Source organism: Saimiri boliviensis, chromosome 5, assembly GCF_048565385.1.
Source record: "Saimiri boliviensis isolate mSaiBol1 chromosome 5, mSaiBol1.pri, whole genome shotgun sequence".
Taxonomy (NCBI): domain Eukaryota; kingdom Metazoa; phylum Chordata; class Mammalia; order Primates; family Cebidae; genus Saimiri; species Saimiri boliviensis.
In genome coordinates this window covers 17,551,087-17,565,300 of record NC_133453.1, presented here as the reverse complement: position 1 = coordinate 17,565,300, position 14,214 = coordinate 17,551,087, and the positions used below count along the sequence as shown (strand labels likewise).

Sequence of the window (14,214 nt, the reverse complement as noted above, 5' to 3'; positions counted from 1 at the left end):
TGGGAGGCTTAGATGGGAGGACTGCTTGAGCCCAGGAGTTTGAGGCTGCAGTGAGCTGTGATTACTCCACTGCACTCCAGCCTGGGCAACAGAGCAAGACCCTGTCTCTATAAATCAGTCAATCAGTGTAAACCTTCCAGGTATTATTCCAAACCTACCAAATCAGAATCTGTGAGACAGAGGCCCAGACATCTTTCCATACATTCCAATTGATTCTGAAAACTTAAAAATCACGGTTTTGTTTTTTTGTTTTTGTTTTTGAGGGAAGAGTCTCACTCTGTCACCCAGACTGTAGTGGCATGATCACAGCTCACTGCAATCTCTACCTCCCGGGTTCAAGCAATTCTTGTGCCTCAGCCTCCCAAGTGGCTGGGATTACAGGTGTGTACCACAAGTCCAGCTAATTCTTGTATTTTTAGTGGACACAGGTTTTTGCCGTGTCGTCCAGACAGGTCTCCAATTCCTGGCCTTAAGTGATCCACCCGCCTCAGCTTCCCAAAGCACCGGGATTACAGGCATGAGCCACCATGCTCAGCCCAAAAAATCACTGTTTTAAAACAGCAATTTCCACATTTCTTTTGATGGAGCTCACTTTCTGTCTCTCCAGGGCAAGTGACATGCCAGCCCAACCCTTGATAGCACACACTGTTGTTTAACTTACCGCAACAGTCAATCCTAGTCCTTCCTTCCTTCCTTCCTTCCTTCCTTCCTTTCCTCCCTCCCTCTCTCCTCTATAGCTGTTGAAAAAGCTCAATACTCCCTTTTGCAGGCCCCCTCACAGCTGTTAGGCCAATAGGACCCAATCTGGCTGGTCTTCAAAGGGGTAGTCTGCTAATGGGTCTGAAAATCCCTGTTTCTTTATAAAAGGACTTCACAAGCTCCATGTTCCCGGCTACCCTTTCCCTCTTCTTCCTGCCTTAAAACTGGCTGTGATCCCTTCTTCTGACCATGTAAGGGCGAGGATGGAGACAAAAGGCCAACACTCTAGGGCCGATGGAGTAGAAGAGTGGAAAATCCTGGATCTTTGATATCATTAAGAAGCCCACACATGCTTTCAGCATTTCTAACTGATAAAGCATCCCACCTTCCTCATTACCCGTTCCGGAGAGAAATCACATTTAAAGAAGCATGACTCTGAAGTTTCCATTTTTCTTCCTTTTCAAACACTTAATATTGTTCAAGGATTAGTCTACAAAGCCTAACATACAAACTCTTGTACCCAAGTCTCTGCCTCCATCTCCACTTCACTCTGTCTAATCCTGAAAGCCTTTCATTCTGCTTCCCACATTCTGCATCCCCCAGGCCCCCAACCCAGAAAGAACTGTCTCGCCCAGGTCCTCCTGCTCTACCATCTAGGTTCTTCAGTTCTTCTTTCCTCTCCCCAGTGCTTTCACTTCTCTCCAGAGAGAACACACCCTCCCCATTCTCTCTTAAGACAGAAAACGAAATAGGAGGAAGCTAAGCAGAGAATAGGGGAGTGGGAAAGCTGTGGACCCTTAACATGAAGGATTCTTTTTACTTCTGAGACAGAGTTTCACTCTTGTCGCCCAGGCTAGAGTGCAATGGCACGATCTTGGCTCACAGCAACCTCTGCCTCCTGGGTTCAAGTGATTCTCCTGCCTTAGCCTCCAGAGTAGCTGGGACTACAGACATGCGCCACCATATCCAGCTAATTTTTGTATTTTTTAGTAGAGATGGGGTTTCTCTGTGTTGGTCAGGCTGGTCTTGAACTCCCAACCTCAGGTGATCCGCCCACCTCGGCCTCCCAAAGTGCTGGGAACATGAAGGATTCTTAACTGTTCGCAGAGAAAACCCAGTGTTTCAGAACACATAGACTCAGATGTTCTGGGACCGAAGGCAGCGGGGAGAGAGCAGTCAGCCACTGCCCATGCTCATCCGCAAAACTTTAGCACATCCGTTCTCAAGCCAGGCTGCCCTTCCTAATAACATTGGAGCTTTCCAAATTACAGATGCCAGAAATTCTGATTCAGTAGATCTAGGTGAGACTCAGACATCTGTTTTTAAAAGCTTCCCAGATGATTGATGAGCAGCCAAGGCTGATAACCCCAGGCAGTAGAGGACAGCTGGAAAAACAGCTCTCCATTGTCAACAGCCACTCTCAATTAAACAAGGAAATCTTATCCTCTCCTCTCCACTTAAAGTCATTCAAACCATGACTAAGGTAGTCCTCAGTCCTCTGTTCACTGAGATTTCATTTCACCTAATCAAAAGGAACTTGCAACTTGACAGAAAATGTGGATCCCTTCCTTGATTTCCCTAGACTCTATCTCATATAAATACCTTAGCACAAGCCAAGTGTGGCCTAGTCTTTTAGTGTTTCTATAGCCAATCGTATTACTTTATTCAAACATTACTGCTGATAAATGACCCTGGCTGACAGTCATACTGAATCTTTACAATGAACAAATACTTCCTAAAGAGATTGAAATTTTTCAGGCACATTCAAACATTTTCAGACCTTGACAAACATAGAGATACTATGATTATGCAATATAGTTCTGATTGTATCTTTGGACAACATTTTACTCAGCATTGTAAGCAGATCTGTTTCCAGAAAAGAAAGAAAGAAATACCTTCGTCTGTTTTTATTGTGAAATTTAATTTAAAAAACTCCTTTACTTTTTAGAACTATGCTTAGGATCTCCAGATGCAAGATGAAATTATTGGTGATTGCCATCATGAGGTAATGGCAACGTGTCAAATGGAGAGAATGTGTTATTTTTAAAGGCTCTGAAAGAATTCAGTGAATTTTAGTTATAAAGTCACAGGCCTGGTATTTTGTCACTTTCCAGCCCATGTATGTCATCCCTTGACAATGTTTTCCAACATTTCTCTTCCTCAGACTCCTGCTATCTAAAACAAGGGTGATTATCCACCTGGCTGCTAACCTCACAAGCTCTTTGAGACACCGAATAGGTTACAGAGTGTAGCACATTGGAAGAAAATGACTAAATGAAAAGTATAATTTCCATAGCTAAAAGATGTTTGCCATTAGTACCGGTTATTAGCTCATCTATTTAAATGAAATGGCTCTCCAAAGAAACTGATCTTCCTTCATTGAATATGTTGGCCTTAATGAGATTGAGGCCTTGTAATTACCAGGAGAAGGAAAGATCATTTGAACTGATACTGTTCCATGAGGCTGTCCTTTTCATTTATTTCTCATGAATCATATGAACTACTGGGAGCTTTTCATTAACGAACAGGTAACGCATTTAACTTTGATTTTGTGACTCAGTCTAGAGAACACTATGATCTGACCTCTGGGGTTTAGAAATAAACAAACCACTTTCTCATCAATGTTGGGATCATTCAGGAGGAGCTGGGAGAGTTGTTTTAACCATCACACACACACACACACACACACACACACACACACACACAGAGAGAGAGAGAGAGAGAGAGAGTATGCATTTTACAAAGGCAAAGAAAATAGTCACAGGAAGACTCTGGGAGTTGTCTGACAAAGAACAAGGCAGAGCACCCAACTGGGTCTGGGGCCCGGAGGGTCATTCATTCTCTTCAGTATAGCAGCTTCCAGGGGCGATTCACCACTTGCACTTGGGAGCAGAGATTTCCACTGGTTTGATACGAGCAGTAGATCATCAATGACCCTGCGCACCCATGTTGTCATTTAAAGCACAGTTAGATTCTAATTTCAGAGGGAGCTATTCTTGGGGCTAGGCAGGGTTGGGGGCCAAGGGATCTGTGTCCGCAGTTGGTAGGACAACGTTAAGTATATCCCCTCACCCCCACAACTACCTTCTCTTCATCTCACAGTCTTGCTTTTTCTAACATGTTCTCATGGCCTTACCTAGTCACATGTTACTCTTCAGAAATGTGCTGTGGAAAAAGAATCCACATTTGCAGAATATGCTAAGGAGGACAACTGTGTATCCTCATCTTCCCCTGGCTACGCTTCTGATTGTCATTCAAGGATTTTACAGGTTCACAAAATAATGTCTTCCTGTTCTAAAGAAGGAGAAACTTTGGGATGTATTCCCCAAAATGACTTTGTGTAGACTCTTGGAAGAAGCCAAGGCTGAAGCTCTTTTGGGCCCGAAGTCTTGTCCTTTCCCGGAGGTTATTTCTTACCTCCACTTAGCATTCATTCTGTCGAAGGGGGCAGTTTTTGCTCATGACAAACAAGCACAAGCACAGAGGAGAAAATTATTATTTTGATTCGGAAACTGAATTTTGGGAAAGGGTGAGGTAATTGTCAGGTAGCTTAAAGGAAAGCAACCAGTGAGAGGCAGAGATTTCCAACTCCATTTTAAAACTTGATCTCAGGCATGGGCAATCTTCAAATTGGTTCCAACCAAGAAGATTTGTTTACTTGGGTTATACTGGAGGCAGAAAAGTTAATACGAAGGCTAGAAAGAGTTTGAAAAAGCAAGAGTTTATAAGAAAGGAAAGTAAGAAGAAAGAGAAGTTGTACCACCCAAACCATCAAATCAATGTTTAATGATTATTTTATGGGCTGCCCATCAAAGTTACTTAATATCTGTTTAAAATAAAATTGGAGTGTCGTTAGATACCTCCCTACCTAGTTGCAAAGAACATCAGGTACTTGGGAGTTTATTGAGACCTTTTGCGTGGAACTGAATGAACAAAGATGAGTTATGACTCAGTGACTAACTAAAGGAAATGAGTCATGAGATGGTGTATTTGGCTGTTTGAGCTTCAGCACCACACTCAACCAATCTGACACTGTTGAAAATCGAGAAGTGAAGTTAGTAAATGCTGTTTCTATGATTAAGATCTTTATTTTCCAACATAAAATGCATTTCTCAACCCTGTGACTTTGGATTCAAACTTACAGTGAAATTCATTCTCAAAAGCAAAGAGAGTTTCTTGTTTTTAGATTTTATTCTTTTTTGGAGTAAACATCTGCATTGACAATGGAACTTGTTAAAATTACAGGAAACTCATAAATAAAATGAAATAATCTACAGTCTCTTGCCATGGGTCATGTAACCCATCTGTATTAAAAAGAAATCAAATTAACAATTTGAAAAAGCAATCATGGCCACTCCACAGCAACCAACATCATAAAATATACAACCGAGGGTCTCAAACATATTTAGTAATTTTATCTAATAAAATGGAAAATGGAAGATGTTTCATCTTAGAGGAAAAATGATATTAAATTTCTGTTACATTTGGTTCTCTTATATCTATCCAGATTCTTGGATTCATATTTATGATGGATAAACACCTCTTTCTAAAGCCAAGTGAGCCCAAGAGATAATAACAGGTTCTCTAATTTTACTATTATTTTCTCTTTGTTTTTTATAACTCTTTTCATCTGTTCATCTACATGACAAGCAAATAACAGAAATATGTCAAATTTCTGAGTTCTTATGGTATTCTTTGACAACTAGATATGACCCAGCGAAACTTGTTAGCTAGTCGTAATAGTCTGTGAAACAACCCTTTAGTAGCCTCTGTTCATTTGTTCATTTGCTTCTTTTACCACCAAAACGTAGGATGACATTTTCTACCAGGTTTAACTTGATTTTCATCCCAAGTTAGTCCAACTGGTGTATGCACAAAGCCGTAGCTGCGTAGCCGAGGTATGACTAAAGCCAGGAACATCAGTGCCCCCCAGAGTCCAGCTGAGAGGAACGTTCCAGGGTGATCTGATAGTTTAGTCTGCTGAATTATATGTCAGAATTTTTCAGAAGGGAGCTTCAGGTGAGGGGTACTATTTATAAAGAGGACACATCATCCATGAGCAAGCATTGAATTCCATCATGAGGAAGCAACCCCAAAGTTGGCCAGGCCCGGTGGCTCACACCTGTAATACCAGCACTTTGGGGGGCCGAGGTGGGTGGATCACCTGAGATCAGGAGTTCAAGACTAGCCTGGCCAACATGGCAAAATCCCATCTCTACTAAAAGTACAGAAATTAGCAGGGTGCAGTGGCGCACGTCTGTAGTCCCAGCTACTTGGGAGGATGAGGCAAGACAATATTTTTAACCCAGGAGGCAGAGGTTGCACTCCAGCCTGGGTGACGTAGCGAGACTCAAAAAAATAAAAAAGGTAGAAATATTTAATAAAGGTGCCTATTTCTAGTAGCAAGTAGTTACGGAACATTTACCATGTGCCAGATACATTGTCATTTAAGGCACCTTACATATTTTGATTCAATCTTCAACCACATGATGAGAGTACCATTATTATTTTATTTTATTTATTTATTTATTTTTGAGACAGAGTCTCACTCTGTCACCCAGGCTGGAGTGCAGTGGTACCATCTTGGCTCACTGCAACCTCCACCTCCCAGGTTCAAGCAATTCTGCCTCAGTCTCCCAAGTAACTGGGTGTGTGCCACCATGTCAGGCTAATTTTTGTATTGTTGGTGGAGACGGGTTTCACCATGTCGGCCAGGCTGGTCTCGAACTCCCGACCTCAGGTGATCCTCCCACTACCCCCTCCCAAAGTGCTGAGATTACAGGCATAATCACTGTGCTCAGCCTGAGGATATCTTTATTATTATCTCCATATTAAGAATGAGGAGATTAAAACTCAGGGGTTAAGTAAATTGCCAATGTCGCACAGCTAGTAAGTGGCACTGCCAGTATTTAAAGTCTGGTTCAGAGTCTGTGCTCTTAACCAGTATGTTGTACTGTCATTTATAGACTATCAAGGAACATTCTACTTATTGATGAAGTGTATTTCTAGAAATGGGGTCAGAAAACCCTGCAGTTAAAAGCACCACCTTTTTCTATAATCTCCCTGTAGTCAGCAGTTACTCTAGGTGGTGATCTTAATTCTTAATTGGAAAGGAACAATACAGACTTAAATTTAAACCAGAAGAAACTGACGAGTCAGCTGCTCAAGCAGGGGAATGGAGAGCTACAGCAGTGAAATGAGACTATAGGGGCAGCATCAGATATATCAACTAGAGAAATTCAGGGCAGCAAGAATTAGAGACTGCCTGTCACAGAAACAAGTCTGTACTAGGCTCCCGACTCTGAATTGCTATAGCAACAAGCTATCTACACCAGATGATTTGGCAATTAGTATAAATTGTCTCAGGTTGTTCAAAATATTTCAGCTTATCTTCCCAATGACATAGTAACTTACCTGAAATCTGAACTTGCATTGTCCTTGGATATCTTCCATCATATTCCCTCTATTGTTAAAATCAAAACTGGTATTTAACACATTCATTGTTTATGAATTTGGTTTTCCATAGTATTCTTTTCCTTTTCATTCTTTTTTTTTTTTTTTTTTTTTTTTTTTTTTTGAGACAGAGTATCTCTCTGTTGTCCAGGCTGGAGTGCAATGGTGTGATCTTGGCTCACTGCAACCTGCAACCTCCACCTCCCAGGTTCATGTGATTCAATTCTCTTGCCTCATCCTCCTGAGTAGCTGGGAATACAGGTGCCCGCCACCATGCCCAGCTAATTTTTTGTATTTTTAGTAGAGAAAGGGTTTTACTATGTTGGCCAGACTGGTCTCGATCTCTTGACCTTGTGATATGCCCTCTCTGGCCTCCCAAAGTGCTGGGATTACAGGCATGAACCAACACACCCAGCTATTCTTTTCTTATATAACAATTAATGTACATAATCACAAAAGCAGTACGCATTCTTTTTTGAGACAGAGTCTTGCTCTGTCTCCCAATCTGGAGTGTAGTGTCACGATCTTGGCTCACTGCAACCTCTGTCTCCCAGGTTCAAGCAGTTTTCCTGCCTCAGCCTCTAAGTAACTGGGATGACAGGCACCCACCACCACCCCTGGCTAATAACAATATGCATTCTTGATAGCAATTTAAGAAATAAGTGTTAAATTAGCAATTTAAGAAAAACTATGTACACCAAAAAATTACTTATTCTATCACCATACATATGCTTTGGTTTGTCTTTTGTCTCCCTCTCAGTATCTCTCAAGATTGTCATGAGATTTGAATGAGACAACACTCAAAGTATGCAGATCAGGGACTGGCATCATCTAATGTTCAGTAAATGCAAGCTATTATGAAGGTAGTGATGCAAGCTATTATGAAGGTAGTGATTACTATTTTTATTTTATGTGAGTATTTGTGAAGGGAAGATTTCTAAAAGCAAAATTGTGCCTTAAAGAATACGCACATTTAAAAATTTACCAGTAACTGACAAAGTTCCCTCGAAACACTGATACCAATTTATATTCTCACATAGTAAAAGAAGAGCTTTGCCCACATATAAATACTAAATACTGTCAATGTTTATGTTTTCACTAGTCTGAGTGAAACATGATAATTCAGTTTAATTTGCATTTCTGTTTGTGAGTGAATTCGGCATCTTTTCATGATCATTATTATCAGACACTTGAGGCAGTGGGATATGTTCAGATCCTTTCTTCATCTTCTGTATTGGGTTGTTTTTCTTCTCTCACTGATTTGTAACAGCACCTTCTGTTTCTTGGGAGTTTATTCTCTGTCTCCAACTGCAAATATTTTCTCCAGTTTTCTCAAAGTCTTTTAACTTTGTTCATGGAATATTTTATGACTCTAAAATTTTATGTATTCAAATATATCACATTTCCTTTTATGGTTTCTGTGTTTAGGGCTTTTCCTAGGAAGTTCTTCCCCATTTCGATATTTATAAATACATTTCCCTTTATTTTATTATTTGGCATATTAATAGAGTTTTTTAATATATCTGGAATCTATGTGTATGTGCCTGTGAGACAAGGCTCTGTGTTTTTAATTTTGTGGCTCTCCATTTGTACTTATAACACTGGTCAAATTTTAGATTTCTTCCTTCTATTACAATACAAAATGTTATATGTAATCCCAGAAATAGTACTAGGAGCCAAAATCTGCATCAGATTCTACAAACAGACAGGGCACAGTGGCTCACACCAGTTATCCCAGCACTTTGGGAGGCCAAGGCGGGCAGATCACTTGAGGTCAGGAGTTCAAGACCAACCTGGCCAACATGATGAAACTTCGTCTCTACTAAAAATACAAAAATTATGCTGGCAACAAACCACCTTGCCATGAATGTACCTATGCAACAATCTTGCATGATCTGCACATGTATCCCAGAATCTAAAATACAATTAAGAAAAAAAAGAGAAAAAAATACAAAAATTTAGCCAGGCATGGTGGCAGGTGCCTGTCGTCCCAGCTACTGGGGAGACCGAGGCATGAAAATTGCTTGAACTTGAGTGGCAGAAGTTGCAGTGAGCTGAGATCACACCACTGCACTCTAGGGGGATAGAGCAAGACTCTGTCTCCAAAAAGAGAGAGAGAGAGAGAAAGGGAAGGAAGGGGAAGGGAAGGGAGAGGAGGGGAGGGGAGGGGAGGGGAGGGGAGGGGAGAGGGGAGAGAGAAAGAAAAGGAAGAAGAAAGAAAGAAAAAGAAAGAGAAAGGAAGGAAGGCAGGCAGGCAGGCAGGCAGGCATCTTGCTCGGTGCTTCTTTGTACAAACCATGATTCAATGTTTTTAGTGTCAATCCCACTGATGGAGAAATTGAGGATCAGAGAGTTTAAGCAACTTGATTAAGGTCATAAAGTTAATGAGAGACGTATTTGAACCTGCTATGTAGATCTTTTGACCCATGTCATTCATGCTTTCTACCATCAACTATTGTCATATGTGATCCAAAGTATAATTAGAAAAAGAGAAAGGAATTAGCTTCAATAGGCAACATCAAACATTGAATTATGTTTGTTTATAATATTTGATCAACCATCATCACCTAGAGGTGTTAGCAAAATGTATCATTCTTTTTGGCAGGTAAAAAATAAAATAGAGCTTATTTCTGGTCCGGTGGGTCCAAGATGATGAAGCCAGGTGCCTGTCCCAAGTACCCCTGAGTAAAGGTGGAGTATGTCTACAGCTACAAAAGCTCAGACTTCACGTTTTTAATAGAGAGTGCCCACAATGCCACAATGGAAAGGCAGAGCTAATAGCATCAGTTCCACCAGTGCCTCTTCCATCCCCAACACACATGAGGACAGTGATTACTACCAGGAGTCCTACAAGGACCGGTAGTGGTGAGCACACACGGAGGCTGAGTAGAAGAAGGATGTCATCAAGAGAGGCTGTGATGACCTTCAGACCATCATCCCCCACTGCCAGCAGCAGGACTCCTGTATTGGCTCCCAAAAGCTCAGCAAAACCATCATTCTACAAAAGACCATTGACTACACTCTTTTGCACAAGGAGAAGAAAACACAGAAGGAAGTGTCCACACTATGCAAGGACCTTGCAGCCCTAAAGATCATGAAAATGATCAATGAACAGATGGTGGAGGCACACCAGGACAACCCCCATGAGGGGGAGGACCAGGCCCCTGACCAAGTCAAGGTCAATGTGTTTTGAGGTATCATGGACTCCCTGTTTTGTTCCTTCAACGCCTTCATCTCTATGACCAACTTCCAGGAGCTGTCGGCCTGTCTTCAGCTGGATTGAGGAGCACTGTAAGCCACAGACCATGGGAGACTGTGATTGGCATCCAGCACCAATTGAAAAACCAGCTTTACTGACCATTTCTTGGAAACCTAAAGAAGAGCAAATATGAGGCCCTTCAGTCTCTATTTGGCCACTGAGCGGCTGGACCCTCTCACTTTGGGGAGAAAGGGGTGGGATTAAAGGGTACAGAAGTCTCCAGGGGTACACAGGCTCAGGAGAGTCCTGGGTAAAGCCTTGGGCTCCCTAGATGCTGGTGGGTAGTAACCTCTCTCCATCCGAGTCCTCCAAGTTCACTTCTGCCTTCCTTGGGTTTCATATCTGAGAGGATTGGCTATCCAGAGGAAATTAAATATTTTTATATCCAATCGAATTACAATAATATTGCCAGATGTTTTCCTTTAAAAAAAAAGACGGCTGGTCGTGGTGGCTCACACCTGTAATCCCAGCACTTTGGGAGGCTGAGGTGGGCAGATCACCTAAGGTCAGGAGTTTGAGATCAACCTGACCAACATAGTGAAACTCCGTCTCCACTAAAAATACAAAAATTAGCTGGCTGTGATTACAGTGTACACCTGTAGTCCCAGCTACCTGGGAGGCCGAGGTAGGAGAATCACTTGAGACAGAGGTTGCAGTGAGCAGAGATCGTGCCACTGGACTCCAGCCTGGGCGACAGAGCAAGATTTCAACAACAAAAATGGATGCTCATGTCTTATTTTCTATTTATGATTCTCATGCCTTGATATCCCCTAAGAAATGTAACCTCATCTGGTGCAGAAAAAAAAACAAAACACGACAATGACCCAAACATTCACTAATTTAATTTTTACACTACAGCTTTATGTTTTTAAACATTTATTCAAATGAGAAATTGGCAAATTGGCCTTTTCTACGAAAAATCAAATAGTATATGTTTCAGGCAGGGTGGATGACATAGCCTCTGTCACTACTCACCAATTCCGCTGTTGTAAAAGGAAAACAATCTGTAACCACATGTAAAAGAATAGGCTTGGCTGTACTCTAAGGCTTTATTTACAACGGCCATAGTTTTCTGACCTCTGATCTAATTTATCACAGGGCATCTTACCGTTCCCACTCTTCATTCATGCAGGTAATAATGAAGGTGTGAACAATATAAAACAGCAAATTTATGGCACGAGAATAATTTTTAAGACTAATTTCTCAGAGAACAATATGATAAACATTTTTCCTCCGTACTTATAATTAATATGAATATCTTGGACTGACAGATGAGTTCAAGATATATTTTGAAAGAAGCAAGAGCAGACAGGACTCGCTAATAGATTTGATGTCAGTGGAGAATCAGTGTTGACTCCATGTTTTCCAGCATGAGAAAATGCTGATGCCACTTATTGCAATGAGAAAGACTGGGTAAGAATATATTTGATGAAAGATAGAATTAAAAGTTCTGGATTGAAATGTTTACTTTTGAAATGTCTATGAAACCTAAAAGTAGAACTGCCTGGTTGGGCGTGGTGGCTCATACCTGTAATCTCAGCACTTTGGGAGACCAAGGTGGGTAGATTACCTGAGATCAGGAGTTTGAGACCAGCCTGGCCAACATAGTGAAACCCTAATCTCCAAAAATTAGCCAAGCATGGTGCTGCATGCCTGTAATCCCAGCTACTAGGAAAGCTGAGGGAAGAGAATAGCTTGGACCCGGGAGGTGGAGGTTGCAGTGAGCCAAGATCAAGCCACTGCACTCCAGGCTGGGCAACAGAGACTCCATCTCAAAAAAAAAAAAAAAAAAAAAAAAGTAGAACTGCCTTCTAGGCCATTGCACTCAGAGAAGAAGTTTACACCAAAAAGATAAATTTGGAAGGCATCAGCTTATAGATGCCCTTTAAAACATGGAAATAGATGAAAATATCTAAGCAGAGAATGTCAAAAGAGAAAGCAAGACACAAAAGGATTTCAACATGCCTTCTGAATTATCCAGGAAGAATAAGCATCTTCTGCAGAGTTTGCCAGTCCTAGTACGACTGTATTGTATTCCTAATCTTGGTAATCTATAATTTGTGTACAGCAATAATTTACATTTCTATTCCCCAAATCGTCTTTTCAAATGTATTAAACCACATCATGCTTCTTCTTTTTCTTTTTCTATTTTTTCTTTTTTTTGAGACAGAGTCTCACTCTCACCCAGGCTGGAGTGCAGTGATTCTCCTATCTCAGCCTCCCAAAGTGCTAGGATTACAGGGATGAACCACCACACCCAGCCACATGGCCCTTTTTCTAAGAAATTTCTTGAAGTACATGTTCATCTAAACACAAGTTAACTATGCTCACTGCCTGGGTGACAGGATCGTTGGAACCCCAAGCCTCAGCATCACACAATTTATCCGTGTAATAACTTTCACATATACCCTTTAATCTATAACAAAAGTTGAAATTTTAAAAAATTAAAATGCTCTACAAGATAATAGTTATTCATATACCATATTTAAGGTGATTTTTTATAAATTCATTTTCTTATACTCATTACCTTCAATTGTCCCATAAAAGAGTTAATATTAGTCTTCTTGACATAAGGGGAAGCAGCAGATTTCAAATAATCTCTGCAATTCAAATACCAGCTGTATTTCACATCTATGTACGTAATATGCTCAACCCACTCCCTCTTGTGGTGTTACCTGCCCAGGGATGCGGGCAAATTCCCTGCAGTTTAATAATTTGGAAAGGACAAAGACTCTGAGTGAAGACCTTCTTGTCATCCGCTCAAACATTGTATCCTGTACTTAATGCAAAATCACACTCTACTTCAGGAAAGCAACAGGGAGAAAAAAGGAGAATGTTAGACAAGAGAAGATTGAGAGAGCTCAAGACAATGGGTTCAGCACAAACAACCATTCCCTTTACTGGTAAGTAGGGAAAGGGCCAATACAGTTCATCTTTCAGCATCATTGACTAGCTCCTATCAGACCAACCCTTCAGTAATTAACAACTATAAACTCTGGACACAGTATAAAAAACAACCAACCGAAAGCACTGGAGGGAGAGAAAAACAGGCACAAAATTGAAGTGGAACGCCATCGCACTCAGCTGATCTACATGATCCACGACCTCAGCCTACCCAAGGGCTGAGATTACAGCTGTGAGCCACCACACCCAGCCAAAAAGCTAAAATCTTAACAGCAGGCAAAGAAAACAGCACACTCTGCATACAAACGAACGAGATCAAACCAATGACTTCTCATCAGAAACACTGGAGGTCAGAGGACACTGTATGGTTAAAATGCTGAAATAATTTTTTTAACTCAATGAGAAATTTATCTTCAGCAAAAATAGCCTTTAAAAATCAAGGTCAAGGCCAGGCACTTTGGGAGGCTGAAGTGGGCAGATCACGAGATCAAAGGTTTGAGACCAGCCTGACCAACATGGTGAAACCACGTTTCCACTAAAAACACAAAAATTAGCCAGGCATTGTGTGCACCTGTAATCCCAGCTACTTGGGAAGCTGAGGCAGGAGAATCACTTGAACCTGGGAAGCAGAGGTTGCAGTGAGCAGAGATCACACCACTGCACTCCAGCCTGCTCAACAGAGCAAGACTCTGTCTCAAAAAAAAAAAAAAAAAAAAAAAAAAACTCAAGGTCAAATAAAGACATTTTCAGATAAGGGAAAAATTTTTCTCTTTTGGATGAAACTATAATCTTTCAGATATGAGAAAATATTGTATAACCTACAGACCTGCACTGTCAAAAATGCTGAAACCAGATGAAAATCTAAACCTTTAGGAAATAATAAAGAACATAAGAGTTAC

The 14,214-nt window shown here is 41.0% G+C and overlaps 1 pseudogene; it reads left to right on the top strand.

Annotated features, from left to right (window-relative positions):
• The first annotated feature begins 9,801 nt into the window (after nucleotides 1-9,801).
• Nucleotides 9,802-10,509, top strand: LOC101040001 (max-like protein X pseudogene; annotated as a pseudogene).
• Nucleotides 10,510-14,214: the final 3,705 nt, after the last annotated feature.